This window comes from Apodemus sylvaticus, chromosome 5 (genome assembly GCF_947179515.1).
Source record: "Apodemus sylvaticus chromosome 5, mApoSyl1.1, whole genome shotgun sequence".
Classification (NCBI taxonomy): Eukaryota; Metazoa; Chordata; class Mammalia; order Rodentia; family Muridae; genus Apodemus; species Apodemus sylvaticus.
Window position 1 is genome coordinate 130,382,468 of NC_067476.1, and position 18,043 is coordinate 130,400,510.

Sequence of the window (18,043 nt, forward strand, 5' to 3'; positions counted from 1 at the left end):
TAACTTCTTTCTCAGCCTGCTTATCCTTTGAGTATAAGAAGGCAACTGATTTGCTTGAGTTGATTTTATAACCAGCCACTTTGCTGAAGTTGTTTATCAGCTGTAGGAGTTCTCTGGTGGAGGTTTTTGGATCACTTAAGTATACTATCATACCATCTGCAAATAGTGATAATTTGACTTTTTATTTCCAATTTGCATCCCTTTGACCTCCTTATGTTGTCTAATTGCTCTAGCTAGAACTTCAAGTACTATATTGAAAAGATATGGCGAGAGGGGGCAGCCTTGTCTAGTCCCTGATTTTAGTGGGATTGCTTCAAGTTTCTCTCCGTTTAGTTTGATGTTGGCTACCAGTTTGCTGTATATTGCTTTAACTATGTTTAGGTATGGGCCTTGAATTCCTGTCCTTTCCAAGACTTTTAGCATGAAAGGATGCTGAATTTTGTCAAATGCTTTTTCAGTATATAATGAATCCCCCCAAATAAGAAAAAAACAAAACAATGAATAATTGAATACTTGTGTCAAAGGATGGCATAATTTCAAATTATGATCAAAATCTCCTCAAATTAGACAAATTTATTTTAAAATCTGTTTTTTGAGGACCTTAAGAAAACCCCAAAAAAAGAAATAATAAGGTTAAATATTATCAAATTATTTATTCCTTATAAAATAAACTATAGAAATTTGCTTTTAAGCTACATATTTAAAACAATAAATATCAAATAAAATAATCAGATATTTTAGATCTTTAAACAGATTGTAACTGTCCATTAAAAATATGTGAAAAGAGAAGCATCACAGATAATTGTAGGGAGCTGAGGAAACTCTGAGTGAGTGTGTAAAGAACTGATGAAGTCCTAAGTAATTGTGTATTGTTGACATGAGCAGGGCCATTTCAAGGAACAATGCCTAAGACACATAGGAAATTGTCATAGCCTTCTCCATACATGTTAGGCTGAGAACTAGCAAAGTTTTCCTCTGGTCCTAGTGTAAGTACTGACAAAGTATTTATGATCAATTGTCCACCGTTTGCAAAACATAGTGACTGCAGTTTACTCCTCCAGGAATTTTACAGTTCAAGGCTTCTCACCTACAGAGACTAGCTAACTCCTCCCCCTGTGCTATGCATAATAAATACACTGAAGTTATGGGTTATTGCATAGCTGTTGCTATTCCATCAGAATGCACACAGTCCATTTAACCCCACCTTTTCTGTATGTATGCTTTTCCTTTCTTCATTTCCTCATTGCCCTTAGTCAGATCAAGGTCCCCAGACACACAGGACATGGATGGCAGGTAATTGATAGAATTCAGTAAATACTTCCAAAATTTTGGCAGGTGGATCTGAGTTTGGAGTCAGTCTAGTCTACAGAGTGAGTTCTAGAAACACCAGGGCTACAGAAGAATCCCTGTCTTGAAAACAAATCAACCAACCAACCAGCCAGCCCGCCAACCAACCAACCGACCGACCGACCGACCGACCGACCAACCAACCAACCAACCAACCAACCAGATCCCTTCTGGTAAAAATCAAAGTACTGGTTAAGACAAAATTTCAAAGTATTAGTATTTAGAAAAATGTTTATAAATATTTAATTGATTTCTAGAAGAAAACTTTCTAAGTATAAATCTACTGGAAGGAATCACAAAGAAAAAATCTATTTTAATCTGTAATTTTTCTTAAAAATAATAAAAAAGAAAGTGGTGGCTTTGTATTACAGAGACTTTAAGTTCATTAGGATCTTTATAAACACATGGATAAAAGAACAAAAATTGTGATTGTGCAAAATAAATGTAACAATTTTTTTTAAAAAACAGATTTACCTGTGAAGGAGCAGGGCCAGCTCTCCCATACTCAGACAAGCAGGCTGGCTCACCTGTGCTCCCAAGACCAAGGCCATCTTTACTGTGCTTCCCAGGCCTGCTCTCCTGAATGCTTCAGCCAGTGAGGGGCACAGCCATTTCCCTCCTGCACATGCCCTTTGAGCCAGCTCTCCTGCCTGCCACAGGTATTGAGTGGAGAGGAGGAGGCATCTCTTCCTCACCTTTAATACCTCATTACAGATAAGTGGTAGGGCCAGTTCACCCATGCTTCTGCCACTAGGTCCATCTCTACTATGCTGTTCTGGTAAGGTGCAGGGCTTTTGAGTGCTGCAGGCTGACTAGGGGTGGGGCCGTCTCTCCAGAGTACCTCAGCCAATGAGGGGTGGGGCCAGCTCTGTACAGCTCTTGGACATCACTATGGTTCTAGGCAACAGCCCAGACCAGGGACTTGAATGGTCTGTGATCCACTGACATCTACACAGAGCCCTGCTGCTGCATGGCCACAGACTCAGACATAACCCTTACCAGCAGCATGGGCTGGGATTTCACCATCACCTAAGGTGGCAGGGCAGGCTACCCACATCAGGTTCTTTCTCTGCACCCCTTGAGTCTCTAGTTCTGCCTCTCTGCATAATGCTGAAACCATTCTTCTCTTTCTTTCCCATCTCTCCAACTCATACTTGTTTATATTTAGTGGTTCTCATTGCAGGTGGGCCATGAGGTGAGCTGGCCTCTGGATGTCCTTTGCCCACCTGTCTTTTTTTTTTTTAAGATACATTCTTTATAAACATTTCAAATGACCACTTTCCTTCCATACACCTGTACTTTTCCCCCTCCTGGGAAAATCCCATAACCCATCTCCCCTTCCCCCTGCTCCCCAATCAATCCACTCCTGCTTCCCTATCCTGGTATTGCCCTACACTGCAGCATCAAGCCTTCACAGGACCAAAGGCCTCTCTTCTCTTTGATTCCCATCAAGGCCATCCTTTGCTACCTATGGGTCTGGAGCCATGGGTATCTCCATGTATACTTTTTGGTTGATGGTTTTGTTCCTGGGAGCTCTGGAAGTACTGGGTGGGTCATATTGTTGTTCCTCCTATGCCTCTGCAAACCCCTTCAGTTCCTTGAGTCCTTTCTCTAGTTCCTCCATTGGGGACCCTGTGCTCAGTTCAATGGCTGGCTGAGAGTGTCCCCCTCTGTATTTGTCATGTACTAGCAGAGCCTCCCAGGCGAAAGCTTTATTAGGCCCCTGTCAGCAAGCACTTGTAGACATCCACAATAGTTTGGTAACAGTATATAGGATGGATCCCTAGGTGGGGCAGTCTCTGCATGGTCCTTCCCTCAGACTCTGCTCCACACTTTGTCTCTGTATCTCCTTCAGTGGGTATTTTGTTTCCCTTTCTAAGAAGGACCAGAGTATCCATGCTTTGTTCTTCCTTCTTCTTGAGCTTCATTTGATCTGTGAGTTGTGTCTTGGGTATTCCAAGCTTCTGGGCTAATATCCACTTATCAGTGAATGCATACCATGTGTGTTCTTTTGTGATTGGGTTCACAGGATGTTATGTTCACTCAGGATGATATTTTCCAGTTCTACCCATTTGCCTAAGAATTTCATTAATTCATTGTTTAAATATACCATTGTATAAATATACCACATTTTCTGTATCCATTCCTCTGTTGGGGGACATCTGGGTTCTTTCCAGCTTCTAGCTATTATAAATAAGGCTGCTATGAACATAGTGGAACATGTGTCCTTATTACATGCTAGAGAATCCTCTGGGTTATAGCAGGGTTCTCCTGTAGTATTATGCCCAGTATTCTGAGGAACAGCCGAACTGATTTCCATTGGATCCATTGGAACTGTCGTTACAGATGATTGTAAGCCACTGTGTGGTAGTTGGGAAGCAAACCTGGGCCCTCGGCAAGAGCATTAAGTGCTCTTAACTACTAAGGAATCTCTCCAGCCCCTAAATTTTTAAAATTTTGTCTAAAATTACCTTCAGCTTAGGTGTGAGTGTGGATATGAAGAATTAGTGAATCTTTTTATACTTGGGTCTTAGGCCCAATATATCTCTTAGAAAGCTGCAAATACAAAAATACAACTTGTTCAATCTGCAATACAAAAATCTGTGGTTTTCTGTAATGGTATCCTCTATCTGTTGCAAAGTTTCCTTGATGATCAGTAAGAAAAAGCATTTGACAAAATTCAGCCTCCTTTCATGCTTAAAGTCTTGGAAAGAACAGGAATTCAAGGCCCATACCTAAACACAGTAAAAGCAATATACAGCAAACAAGTAGCCAGCATCAAACTAAATGGAGAGAAACTTGAAGCAATCCCACTAAAATCAGGGACTAGATAAGGCTGCCCTCTCTCTCCATATCTATTCAATTACTTGACATCCTAGCCAGAGCAATTAGATAAGATAACATACTGTATGCATGTTTCTAGGGCTGACCATTTGGTGTTGGATAAGCAATTGGTGTGTTCTTCCCTGTGGAAGACTGTTTCTCCTGATCTCAGTGTTCATTAGCTATCTGGAGTTTTTTGTGGAAGACTGAGACCTCATGGGCTTTCCCTTGGCCACCTTAGCATGTCTGTCATTGTCTCAGTCATGTTTAGGCAGTCATGTTGGTGAAACTTGATGGTTATAGCTTCTGGCATTATTAGGAGACAATCTCAAAGCAAACTCTCTGTGACTCTGACTCATACTCTTTCCCTCCCCCTTTCCACAGTGTTTCATGAACCTTAAGTGCAGGAGTTGTTTTGTAGATGTATCCATTTGGTCTGGACTCCACAACTATGCATTTTGATTGGTTGTGGTTTTCTGTAATGGTATCCTCCATCTGTTGCAAAGTTTCCTTGATGATCAGTAAGAACTATACTTCTCTGATCGGTATAAGGATAAATATTTAGAATGTAGTTAGGAATTGTACTGGCTTAGTAAAGTGATGGTTATGTTTTTCAAGCTCCATGGTTTCACTATTCCTCGGTAGTTTGCTAGGTTTCTAGTACCAGTAATGATTTCTCTCTTCTTGAGTTATCTTAAGTCCAACTAAAAAGCTGTTGCTTACCACCATGGCATATGTGCAACTACTTCATTCTCTAGGGTTATTATGAGTATCTGGGTAGGACTGTGGTTGCTTCCCTCCTTTGGAAACTTCTACAACACCTTCTGATGCCATAAAAGCTAGCCCTGAGGAAGGAAGCATTCAGACTGGTTCCAGTTTAGAGGCTTCTGTGACCTGTCTTTGAAGAGCATGGCATCTTCAGCAATGGAAACTTACCTTCCATCTCTTGGGGAGCAACCATGGGCAATAGCAATAGCTTGTAATGTTTTGGAAGTCTTTCAGAGAACCTTAGCCAATGACTCCAAAGAGGGCATTTATACCTGGTGTTGGGGTTTTTGTTATACCTGGTCTTTGACTCTTTAAGGAATCATTCTCAAGCCAGATGGGAAATTTTCCTTTAAGCTATATATGTCTATTTATACGGGCTTACATGAATTACAAGTTTTTAGGTAAATAGTTAATAATATGATTCTTTATGACTTTTTCAGACATCCTTACTTTTATTTTATACTCTTCCCTTTTATATTTATCTCCTTCTTCCATTCCTAGAGCCTCCCTTTTACCCATTTTCAAATAAGGTTAATTATACCCCACTCTTCACCTCTCTATTGCCCTCCCACACGCCACTCTGGTAATATACCCCTTTTATTTTCTTGGTTTCTGCAGTTACTCCAGGATGTGTACTGTCATCTGAAGTACATCTCATTGGTAGAGGCCTTCTGCCAAGTCAGAACATGCTACATTGTCTTCCTGGGTCTGGGTTTCCTCACTCAATATGATCTTTGCTAGTTCCATCCACTTACCTGTAAAGTTCATTTTTTAATAGTACAATATGATTCTAGACTATATATGTACCACATCTTATTATGCGTTCATCCAAATAATAGTATACAGATTTAGATAGCTATATTTGTGTATTTAGGAATATGTGTGTGTGCATGTATGTATGTAACAACAATCAACTAAAGGATAGCCCATAAATGTGGAAAAGAGGAAGGCAGGGTTTACAGCAGGCTTTGGAGGGAGGAAAGGAGAAATGATATAAATATAATCTCAAAAATAAAACAATTTATGAATAAAAGAAAATGCAAATATCCCAAAATTTGAAAAAAATATAAAGTCAGAAACTTTTGGTCCCAAATATTTCAGGTAAGGGATATTTATCCCGTAATTATTATTGTTTTAAATAATCATATCTTGTTTGTTTATGTGTATATGTGTTTGTCTGTCACTACACGTGGATGCCCAAAGACATAAGAGGCTGTCATATCCTCTGGAATCTGAGTTATGGGCAGTTGTGATTCACCTGGCATGGGTGTTGGGAACAAAATGTGGGTCCTCTTAAAGAGCCAGTATTTCTAACTCTAGGCCATCTCTCCAGTCTATAAAACATCACGTTTGAAGTTTGTAAAAACAATGAATGCAAAATAAATGGAATTGATTGAAAGAAGAAACTGTTTTCAAGGAAGCCTGTTGAAGAATGGTCATATCTGTGGACAGGCTGCAGCTCCAGTCTGGGCAGAACTAATCGGGTTCAGAGCTGATGGCAGTCAAGCACATCTCTCAGGATTCTTTTTTTTTTTTAATTAATTAATTAATTTTTTTACGCTCCATATTTTATCCCATCCCCCCCCACCATCTACCCTCCGACATCCACCCTTCCACATCCCATACTTTCTCCCCACCTCCCTGTCTCCACATGGATGTCCTCACCCCCCACCACACCTGACCTCTAAACTCCCTGGGGCCTCCAGTCCCTTGAGGGTTAGGTGCATCATCTTTGAATGAACACAGACCCAGCAGTCCTCTACTGTATGTGTGTTGGGGACCTCCTATGAGCTGGTGTATGCTACCTGGTTGTTGGTTCAGTGTTTAAGGGATCTCATGGGTCCAGATTAATTGAGACTGCTGGTCCTTTTCCTCAGCTTCTTTCAGCCTTCTCTAGTTCAACAACAGGGGTCAGCAGTTTCTGTCCATTGGTTGGGTGCAAATATCTGCATCTGACTCTTTCAGCTGCTTGTTGGGTCTTCCAGAGTGTGGTCATGCTAAGTCCCGTTTTGTGAGTGCTCCATAGCCTCAGTAATAGTGTCAGGCCTTGGAACCTCCCCTTGAGCTGGATCCCACTTTGGGCTTGTCACTGAATTTTCTTTTGCTCAGGCTCCTCTGTCATGATTCTTTAGAGTGCCAGGATCATAGTGAGAGGATGGAAATAATGAAGACAATTAAAGAAAGAGAATTTCAGCTGGGCAGTGGTGGCACACGCCTTTAATTCCAGCACTTGGGAGGCAGAGGCAGGAGGATTTCTGAGTTTGAGGCTAGCCCGGTCTACATAGTGAGTTCCAGGACAGCCAGGGCTATACAGAGAAACTCTGTCTCGAAAAAACAAAACAAAAAAATCCAAACAAACAAACAAAAAAGAGAATTTCAGTAAAATTCAAAGGTAGTCCTTTGAAATGATAATATAGAGTTTAGTCAGGAAACAAACAAACAAAATAAAAGCTGTTACAAACCACAAAGGGGTAAACAGTTGAAAGTACAGAGAACATGAGTTCTAAGATAATTCTATGGGAAGACAGACAGGCAAGCACCATGCCACACAGCACTGGTACATCAAAATACCCACAGACCTGCCCTCTATCCTTTGTACTACACTTTCAGATGGTGAACACACAGAGTCCTGCCTACCACCCTGCAATGAGGTGCAAGAGAGAGAAGATGTCTATAGACTTGCCTGCTACCATGCCATGTGGGCTGTAAGTGCTGACAAAGGAGGTCAGTTAGGAGTCTACCAGCTGTGTGAGCCCTGAAGTGGGAGTCACTACAGTGTGCAAGGATGGGGTAGACAGGTGGGAGAGAAAGAAAAGTGGGACAGTTTGAGCAAGATCTCCATGACACAGGGCTAACAACAGAACAACCAGGAGGAGTCCTGGTGAGGATCCAATATTGATGGTATGACAGAAGCCAGAGACCTTGAACCAAACCAGTGTCTCATTGCAATAAACATTTGCAAGTGAAGATGTGTGGACAAAGGAATATACTGTGAGAATCACTGTGACTCATGCTCACAGCTCACATTGATACTACAGCTTCAATGATGGGATATTTTCTATGCTTTAGTTTTAGTTTTGGGTCTGTTTGTGTGTTTTTTATTTGTGGGGGAAAGGTTGCAAGGGTGGATATGAAGAGATTGGGACTGGAGTGCATATTATGAAACTCATAAATCAATAAAACGTCTTAAAAACTTCTATGGATAAGTTTGTATCCGTTATTTAAAAATAGATGAAGTAAACATTTTATCAATGGAAAATTGAATTGTTTCCATCATCACATACATTATAGAAAATTCAGGAAACATAGAATCAAACTTTTCAAATGTCAGAAACAAATGCAGAATGTGAGCTAATATGTACAACAAATCAATAGCCAGAAGCAAAAAGGAGTAAATTGTACTTTGAGCAAAGTCAGATATACAGCACGTGAAAGCAAGTGGTGGCTTTTTAAATTTTATATTTGACAATTATGAACATGTATACAATGCACTGAAATTGTACTCATCCCTCAATATTCTTTTTTCTCTTCTGCTCTTACTGACTTCTTTGTTTACAACAAGTTCTCTCCTAACCCCATGTCATGTGTGTGTGCACATGCACATATGTGTAGTCACAGTTGTGCATTTGAGGTTGTGATAGCCATGCCATAATTAGACAGTGCTTTATGTAACTCTTTTCCATCCTCTGTCCCTCACAGCCTTTCTTTCTTTCTCTTTTTTCAAGACAGGGTTTCTCTGTGTAGCCCTGGCTGTCCTGGAACTTACTCTGTAGACCAGGCTGGCCTCAAACTCAGAAATCTGCCTGCCTCTACCTCCCAAGTGCTGGGATTAAACCTGTGTGCCACCACTGCCGGGCACTCACAGCCTTTCTATCCTCTTATCTGTGATGTTTCTTGAGCCTTTGAGACAGTGATAGAGATAACTCATTTAACTTTTAACAGTTACTTATTCTCAGCACTTTAAAAATGGTGCTTTTCTAGTAGTATCATTTCCAGTTTTCTGAAGAACCACCAAACTGATTTCCAGAGTGGTTGTACCAGCATGCAACCCCACCAGCAGTGGAGGAGTGTTCCTCTTTCTCCACATCCTCACCAGTACCTGTTGTCTCCTGAGTTTTTGATCTTAGCCATTCTGACTGGTGTGATGTGAAATCTCAGGGTTGCTTTGATTTGCATTTCCCTGATGATTAAGGATGTTGAACATTTCTTTAGGTGATTCTCAGCCATTCAGTATTTCTCAGTTGAAAATTCTTTGTTTAGCTCTGTACCCCATTTTTAATAGGGTTATTTGGCTCTCTGGAGTCTAACTTCTTGAGTTCTTTGTATATCTTGGATATTAGCCCTCTGTCGCATGTAGGGTTGGTAAAGATCTTTTCCCAATTTGTAGGTTGCTGTTTTGTCCTATTGACACTCCTGGGCATATACCCAGAGGATTCCCCAGCATGTAATAAGGACACATGCTCCACTATGTTTATAGCAGCCCTATTTATAATAGCCAGAAGCTGGAAAGAACCCATTTATCCTTCAAAGGAGAAATGGATACAGAAAATGTGGTATATTTACACTATGGAATACTACTCAGCTATTAAAAACTATAAATTCATGAAATTCTTAGGCAAGTAGGTGGAACTGGAGAATGTCATCCTGAGTGAAGTGACCCAATCACAAAAGAACACACATGGTATGCACTCACTCATAAGCAGATATTAGCCCAGAAGCTCGGAATACCCTAGAAACAATTCGCATATCAAATGATGCCCAAGAAGAAGGAAGGGGAGGCCCTCTAGTCCTGGAAAGGCTCAGTGCAGCAGTGTAGGGGAATACCAGGACAGGGAAACAGGAAGGGGTGGATTGGGGAACAGAGGGAGGGAAGAGGGCTTGTGAAACTTTAGGGGAAGGGGGATCCAGGAAAGGGAATATCATTTGAAATGTAAATAAAGAATATATCGAATAAAAAATACAAGAAAAAAATAAAAATGGTGCTTTTTAAACTTCAGATTTGAACAAACCAATTTTCGTTTTATTTTGTTTTGTTTTGTCTCATCTCAAGACAGGGTTTCTCTAAATCAATTTTTGTTTTATTTTGTTTTGTTTTGTTTTGTCTCATCTCAAGACAGGGTTTCTCTGTGCAGCTCTGGCTGTCCTGGAACTTGCTCTGTAGATCAGGTGGGCCTCCAACTCAGAGATCCACCTACCTCTGCCTCCAGAATGCTGGGATTAAAGGTATGTACAACCACCAACTGGCACAAACAAAATTTTAAAAGAAAAATTGGAAGCAATAGAGGCAGCATGACTATTGACTGCATATTGAAAAGTAAATTGTCTGGGGTTGAGGTGAGTGAAGTATCTTAGAGGGCAGACCTTAAAACATTTCACTCCTGTGGAGAGAACACAACATGGCCCCAGAGAGCAATGCTTCCTTCTATGACAAGCCTTCAGCACCACCCTTCCCTTACCTGATATCAGCTGTGTAAAACAATGATCTCTGCAACAATGTGACCAGGGCATTACACATATGTAAGAAAATAACCATATGGAGAAACCATATACTCAGACTTTGCTTTAAAACATTTTACCAATAAAATGATGAAAAAGGATAAATGAAGCAAATGTGGCAATATCAGGATAAATAGGTAAACTGGGTGGTATACATATAGAGAGAATATCTTCTGTATTGTATGGATGCATCACCTTCCAATTAAAAAAACCTATGGCCTATAGAAATAGATGGTAGAACATCTGGGAGAGAGAAAGACTTCTGCGATGGAGTGGGGCATGGGAGGATTTGCCCAGGAAGATGTGACAAGATAGACAAATGATACCTGAGCATAGGTGACTAGCTACATGGCAGAATATAGATCAGAATAAATGGGCTATATTAAGTTATGATCTAGTCAGAGAAAAGCCTAACTATATGGTCAAAGTATTTGTAAATATATTTTAAGTCTGAGTCTTATTTCTGGGAGCATAGGGCTGGGAGGAAGAACTAGTCCAAATGTCCACATGTATAAATGAGAGTTTGTTGTCCGTTCTTTTGAATTCCTGATAATCTTTGTATTCAAGTTTGTTTTTAAAATTGGCAGCTACATGGCAGTATTAGTAGTGATTTTACTCAAATGGATGTATTTGCTGGTCTTTCAGACCTTGTTTACTCATGTCTCTTACTCTTGGTTGCCACTTTTTCTTCCTAGGCCTCAATGTAGACAATGTGCCCTCAATCCCTACCAATGTCCACTCCTACAAAATTTCAGAGTATCTATTTCCGCTGCAAAAATTCTGAGCAGTCTGGGCAAGGATAAGAATTATTGTGGATATGGACTCTACATGGAACTTTAAAATTTAAAGAATGAGAAGCAGCTAGCTTAGTAGATAAGTGTCTTGCTGAGCAAGTGTAAGGAATGAATTTTGGATCCCCAGCAACCAACATAAAAACCAAGTGTGCTCACCCACCTGCAAGCCCAATGCTTGGGAGGTGAAGGTGGGACCCTTAGGGCAAACAAGTTGCCTACCTAGACTATCTGAATTGTTGAGCCTCAGGCTTGGTGAAGAGACTCTGCCTCAGAAAATAAAATGGTGGCAGACATGTCAAATTCTGGCCTACACACAAAAAATTGAAAGTAAATTGAGGATCCTTAAAAAAAAAATGTCTGGGAGTTGGAAAGAGCTGCAAAGACACAGGGTCAGATCTGGATTCAAATCCTAAATCTGCCCTTAGCAAATTACTTGGTGGTTTTTGTTCGTTTGTTTTTTCTTGTTCTTATTGGCTTTTTTTTTTTTTTTTTTTTGCCTTGGGATTTAGTGGTAGAGACCTTGCCTACCTTGCAGCAAGGGGGAAAAAGAAGAAAGGATTGTCATGAGAATGAAGTAAGGTGATGTTTGTGACAGTCCTAGCACCCCTGCCTAAAATCAGGTGCTTGCCTCTTTTCTCCTTGAAAGTCTGAAGCATCTTTAGCCTGTGCTTACACATGATCTAGGTAAGAATTTAATTTCTTCAGGACATAAACATGGTACCTTCTGAGAAATGTAAGTTACCTGTGGGGCAAGTAGACTGTCCCACCAGACAAAAAAACATATAAAGTTGAGCAAGTCTAAACCCTGGAAAATCTCAGAATTGAGGACAGCAGACATGAGACTAGCTCCCTGCCAAACTACCTGATCTGGAACAGGTAACCATGACACCCAACTAAGAGGACCATGACAATCGGTTACTTAGCATAAAAACCTGCTATGCTGATAAGCTATCTAGAAAGGCCTCTAGTGTTTAGTCAGTGAGCTTTACTTCCTAGGCATTTCTTTCTGCAAAAGGTATTTAATCCCTGGTTCACCCTGAGTAAGCATTCACATCCACCATCAAATAAAACAATTTGGACAAACAAGGACTGTCTCCTTTATCAAGTATCAACATTGCTGGAGGAGGCCTTCATTATAAAGAGCCCTACCAAAATCTCCCAAAGAAGGCCTAGGGGAATCTTGAACTCATGGACCCCATTCTCAACTCTTCAAGGTCCCAAGCAGTGTCTGGGACACAGGAAGGCAGGAACCACAGCATCTGTTCCAGGATCTGGAACACATCATTATACTTATATACAATCTTGCATTCTTCCCATTTAATATGAACTATAATTATCGTGTTACTATGTAGTTGCCATAGTTTTGATGGCTAAAGAGTCTTTTATTAGGTAATAATTTATTTCAATGTGACACATAAGAATGTGCATTTTCTTATTTTTATGCTGTTAAAAAGTATATTTTTGGAATTAGTTTTTTATTTCTTTAACTATTAAGAATATATCTCAAGTTTTGAGTCATGTTGTTTAAATATTTTTAAGCTTTGGATAAATTTTTCAAATGTTTCCAAAATGCATAATTTCTTCATATGCAACTTTATTCTTTGCAGGCTGTCACTATGTAGACCAGTCTGGCTCAGAGGCCTTGATCCTCCTGCTTCAGCATCTTGAGTTTGATGATTACAGGTATGTATGTACCAATACCCTTGCCTATGGCCTTCTTATGGTTTTATGATGGTCACTTTTTATTTAGTGAGGGAAATATGGAATATGATATTTGTTGATACATATGACAATTTCCTTAACTATTCCAAAATAAAAGTGGAATTTATGTGTACTTTTATTTAAAAGGCAAAGAAAAAATATGGTTTATGGTATCATTACTGTTGAAGAGGGGTTTATAGAAAGCTTGCACTTACTGTAGTTAACAAATTCCTGGTCCTTTGCCTAAAAATAAGACTAACATAACCAGATGATGGGAGGGATGGAATTTTTCCCTAACATATGGACAAAATTTCTACCTCTTTGTCACCTATTCTATTCTCCTAAACAATAAATTAATGGAGGCAACTGCATGTGGAAATGCAAAAGAGGCAGACCCCATCTCCTCACCTGCTCAGCACCTATATGCACTTGGACTTTTATTTTTAATACATGTGTTTTCCCAAAAGGTCTTTCCTCTCTGTTTCCTCTTTGTAATCATGATGAGCACAAATGTTAAGAACACAGCATTTCTTCATTTGAGTCTCTTTTTTGTTCTTTGAATTGTAAATTGTTGCTCTTCTGAATGAGGACTGTTACAAAAGAATGGAACATTTCAGACAATGTGTAGTACATTATAGTTTCAAGAGGCTTCATGTTTGCAAGAGACAAATTAAGCAGCCTGCCTAATATGTAGACAACATCTGTTACACAAAGTCACCATTAATGATAACATGGGGATCTCCTTTGTGGCTGAGTTTCATCCAGCTGCACCTACCCATAAAGGGTGCCAACAAAGAGGCTGCATATGTAGCTGTCAGTTCAGAATGACTTGGGAAAACTGAACATAAACCAAATCAAATCTTTGGAACCTTTGGAATCAGAGTCTCATTAATCATGGTGAAAGACAGCTTATAATCTTCTCACAACCAACTTATCTTCATCAGTGTTTCATAAGATGCTCCCAGTCTTGAACTGGTAGTACAGAAGAAAGCCACACATCAAGAAATAGCTTTATGGCGCCTACCTGCAAAGGAACCAACTCAGCCAATAGATCCAGTAATTACAAGTTCTTCAAAGCTTATTTTCAGACAGCATTTCCACCCACACTAGCAAATCTGATACTCAGTAAAAACAAAATTCTCAAGTATGGGTATAGTTTTGTTTGATTCACTGTTATTATTTACTTGGATTAAACATTACAATTGTCAAGCAAAAAGCCATCTAGAAAATTACTAGAAACATGTAAGAATAAGGTATATAAGTTCTCTCACAATTGGGTTGTGAAGTCCATTCTGCTATACACGTTCAAGGCTTTTGTTGTTACATATGAGCCCAGGGCCTTGTACATACAGGCAAGTGTTCTACCACTGACTGAGCTAACATCCCAACCAAACACTGTAATAGCACACTTTCTTCTCTGGGTTCCTTTGTGGTTATGTATTTTATAGTATAATATATCAGTTTACATATTTGATATCTACTCCAGTACTTCTTGTATTTCAGACTTGATGCCAGTCACTAAGGATATGCTGAGGAGCAAACCAAAGCTCCTGTTCTCAGATAGTTTTGCTGACTATTATGTCAGATAACAAATGATTACATTTATTAAAAAAAAAAAAAGAAGACTGATTGGGAATGGCATAGTAAAGTCCATGTTTAAAGAAGGCCCCTATTTGTCTGAAGTCATAAATTAAGCAAATGCAAGAGCAGTGTGAATGTTCAGGGAAAGAGCACCTTGGCCTAGTGAATAGCAGCTGTGTGGGCTCCAAATCTGCCAAGTACAGGGACCAGCACAGAAGCCTGCCTGGCTGGATGCTGATGCAAGAGGAAAGTGACATGATAACAGAGGTGTGGAGGTCAGCATAGACCAGTCTTCAACAAACCTGAAGATTATAGTAAGAAGAGACTGCCCTGGGTTAAGGAGTGTTATTGGGGTTTAGAGGGCATACTATTCTAGTCTAATTCATCATAATTATTTCTGTTTGTAATTCAGGGTCTTATGTAGCCTTGGCTGGCCTCAAACTTGCTTTGTAGCCAAGGCATGTCTTGGACTCCTTGTTTTCCTGTCTCATCATCCCAACTACTGGGATTATAGGCATGCACCAGGATGGTAGGCTTCTTGTCTGGTTTATATTCGTCTTTTTAATTTTGTTAAGATTTGTTTCATTTTTAATTGTGTGTTTGTGTGTGTGTGTGTGTGTGAGTGAGTGTATGTCATGTATGTGCAGGTACCTAATGAGGCAAGAAGGGGGTATTAGAGCCTCTTCCATCAGAGCTCAACAGTTGTGAGATGCATGACATGGGCTCTGGGAACCAATCTTGGCAATGCTCTTAACCATAAAGTCATATCTCCAGCTCTAGTTTATATTTATCTTAATTCAATACTAAATTCATTTAAACACATAAAGAGATCATAATGTAAAACTCTGATTTCACATCTGTGATAAGATTTACCTAGTCAAGGTGCAATGTCCACTCTTCAGACTGCTGCAGCATTTAGGGAACAGGGCTGTGTCACCAGCTCTCATGACCTCAAGGCCAGCTCTCCTGACTGCCACAGGTGATAAGGTGCAAGAGGGGAAGGCATCATTTCCACACCCATGGCACCTCACTGGAGACAAGTGTCAGAGCCAACTCTCTCAAGCTGTCACCTTCAGGATTGGCTCACCTGCATTCCCAGTCACCAGGTCCCTCTCTTCTGAGTGCTGCAGCTGGTGAGGGGCAGGGACAACTGACCTGCTGCTCTCATGGTCCTGGGGTCCAATCTTCCAACTGCTGCATGTGGTGAAGGGCAAGAGGGAAGAGACCCACACCATCTCATGGCAGACGAGTGGCAGGGTCAGCTCTCACTTACTGTCCTCACGGCTGTCTTACCTGCTTCCCCTTGACCAGGCCAGCAGCAATACTATGCTGCCCAGATGAGATGCTGGGCCTGCTCTCCCAAGGGCTGCATTCAAGAGGGGCAGGGATAGCTCTCCTACTTTTATGATCCTGAGGCTACATTTCCAGACTGCCACAGTGGCTGATAGGCAAGTGGGGAAAGGTGCCCCTCCTGCACCCATGCCACCTCACAGCAGACAAGTGATGGGGTCAGCTCTCCCACACTCAGGCCCTCAGGGCTGGCTCATCCATAACCATGCCACCAGGGTCACCTCCACTGTGCTGCTTGGGTGAGGTACAGAGCCTATTCTTCCAAGTGCTGCTGCTGGTGAGAGATGGGGACAATTCTCCAGAGTGCCATATCCAGTGAGGGGTGGAGCCAGTTATGCACAGCTCCTAGATATCCACATGATCCCCAAAGGCTCATGCATCTCACAATCCCTCAACCAGAAATATTCTCATGTTCTCTAGTGGTAATATGAGCCCTGGACATCAACACATACCACTGGCTCTGTGTAGCCATGGACTCAGTGGCATCTTATGCTGGGGCCTTACCATGTCCCCAGGTGGCAGGGCTGGCCACTCATAACAGGTTATTTCTCTCTTCCCTTGAATCTCCAGTTCCATCTTTTTTCACAATGCCTAAGCTTTTCCACTTCTTTTTCTCTCCCATGTGACCACCACATACTCACACATTGTGGTGCATGTGGTTCCTGTTGCAGGCTAGCCACATAACTAGTGGACCCCTGTGCTGCACGACATGACAAGTGGGTGTCTATGGCCCACCTGTGCCATGCACACTGGAGGGCAGGTTTCTGTCTTTCTCCACTTGTGCTGTGCTGTCTGGATTTGATTTGGTTTTTTATGAGATCTAGATATAAGACAGTTTTGCCCACCAAGCCAGGCATCAAGCTGGTATGAACAAAGAACTACATTCTGCTCTGCCCCTGACTGATATAAGACCACTGCCACCACCAAGGTGTCTCTTTGTCCATTGCCAAATGGACTAAGTTTAATTAGCAGACCTTTAAATGAGAAACCTAGTTGTTTATTGGCTTTTATCATCATTACCAAAAACATTCTCAAGACTCTGTCCCATCTGATAAATTGTATGACATCCTTCACCACTGTTTTGTATCCTTTGTCCTTGACACATGACAATGGGTGATGCACAAGATATATTCCTTTCTATTATTTTATCTTTTTCCATCATTCAGTTTTGATATTACATATGATATTCCAACAACTATTTTTTGTTGGTGCTCATCTGTTTATTTTTTTCTTTAAAAATTTATATTACCTTTTTTTGTTACCCCGCCTCCTGGTCTGTCCTCCTACAATTCCTCATCCTATTCCTCCTCTCCCCTGTCTCCAAGAGGATGTCCCCACCTTGCCAAACCTCCCCACTCCCTGGGGCCTCAAGACTCTCAAGTGTTAGGTGCATCGTCTCCTACTGAGGCTGGACCAGGCCATCCTCTGCTGTATATGTGTGGGGGCTTTGGACCAGGTTGTTCATGTTGCCCGGTTGCTGGGTCAGTGTCCGAGAGATCTCAGGGGTCCTGGTTAGTTGAGACTGCTCCAAATAATTCTGTGACTTGTTTGGATGACCCTTTGAATGGCAAAACTCATTAATATCACAACAGTAACTTAGCAGTTTAACAGTCAAATGTAAATTTCAAACGGAACATAGCATTACCATGAAGGAATTCTAACTTCAGACTGTTGAAAAAAGTAACCAAGATGGCTTCAAAGTAGACTGACTTGACATGGCACATTTAAAAATAAAGGCATTTGGTGATTTGATGATGAGTTCCCAGAAAGGCAATATGACTTGGCTCAGGTCTCATAAATCAGTTTTTATGACATCTGAGTAACATAAACTTTCAGGTTTTCACTCTAACATTTAAGCTGCATGTACAGAATATATGTGAACACTATGGCCTGTTGTATAATCTGTGGTATTGTTTTGAAAAATATATCACCTAATGTCAAACTATCCACTGTTGAGAATTGGGATTATATCAGAACTATCTCATGGAAAACTAAGATAATTAGCTCAGAGTACATTTCTGTAGCCTGACCTTCTGTGTGTGACTTCCTTAGCAAAAGTTTCCTTAAGTCTTGCAAAGCAAAATCGTTTATTTTTATATGCACACATACACACACACACACACACACACACAATCATGTATAGTGATTTTTCATCAAAAATATTTTATAGAAGTGTTTTCCCA

At 40.7% G+C, this 18,043-nt stretch overlaps 1 non-coding gene across 1 annotated transcript; it reads right to left on the reverse strand.

Annotated features, from left to right (window-relative positions):
* Window positions 1–16,671: 16,671 nt before the first annotated feature.
* Window positions 16,672–16,817, reverse strand: LOC127686533 (small nucleolar RNA SNORA48). Its single transcript, XR_007978154.1, has one exon. It is a non-coding gene; the product is annotated as a small nucleolar RNA SNORA48 (small nucleolar RNA).
* Window positions 16,818–18,043: the final 1,226 nt, after the last annotated feature.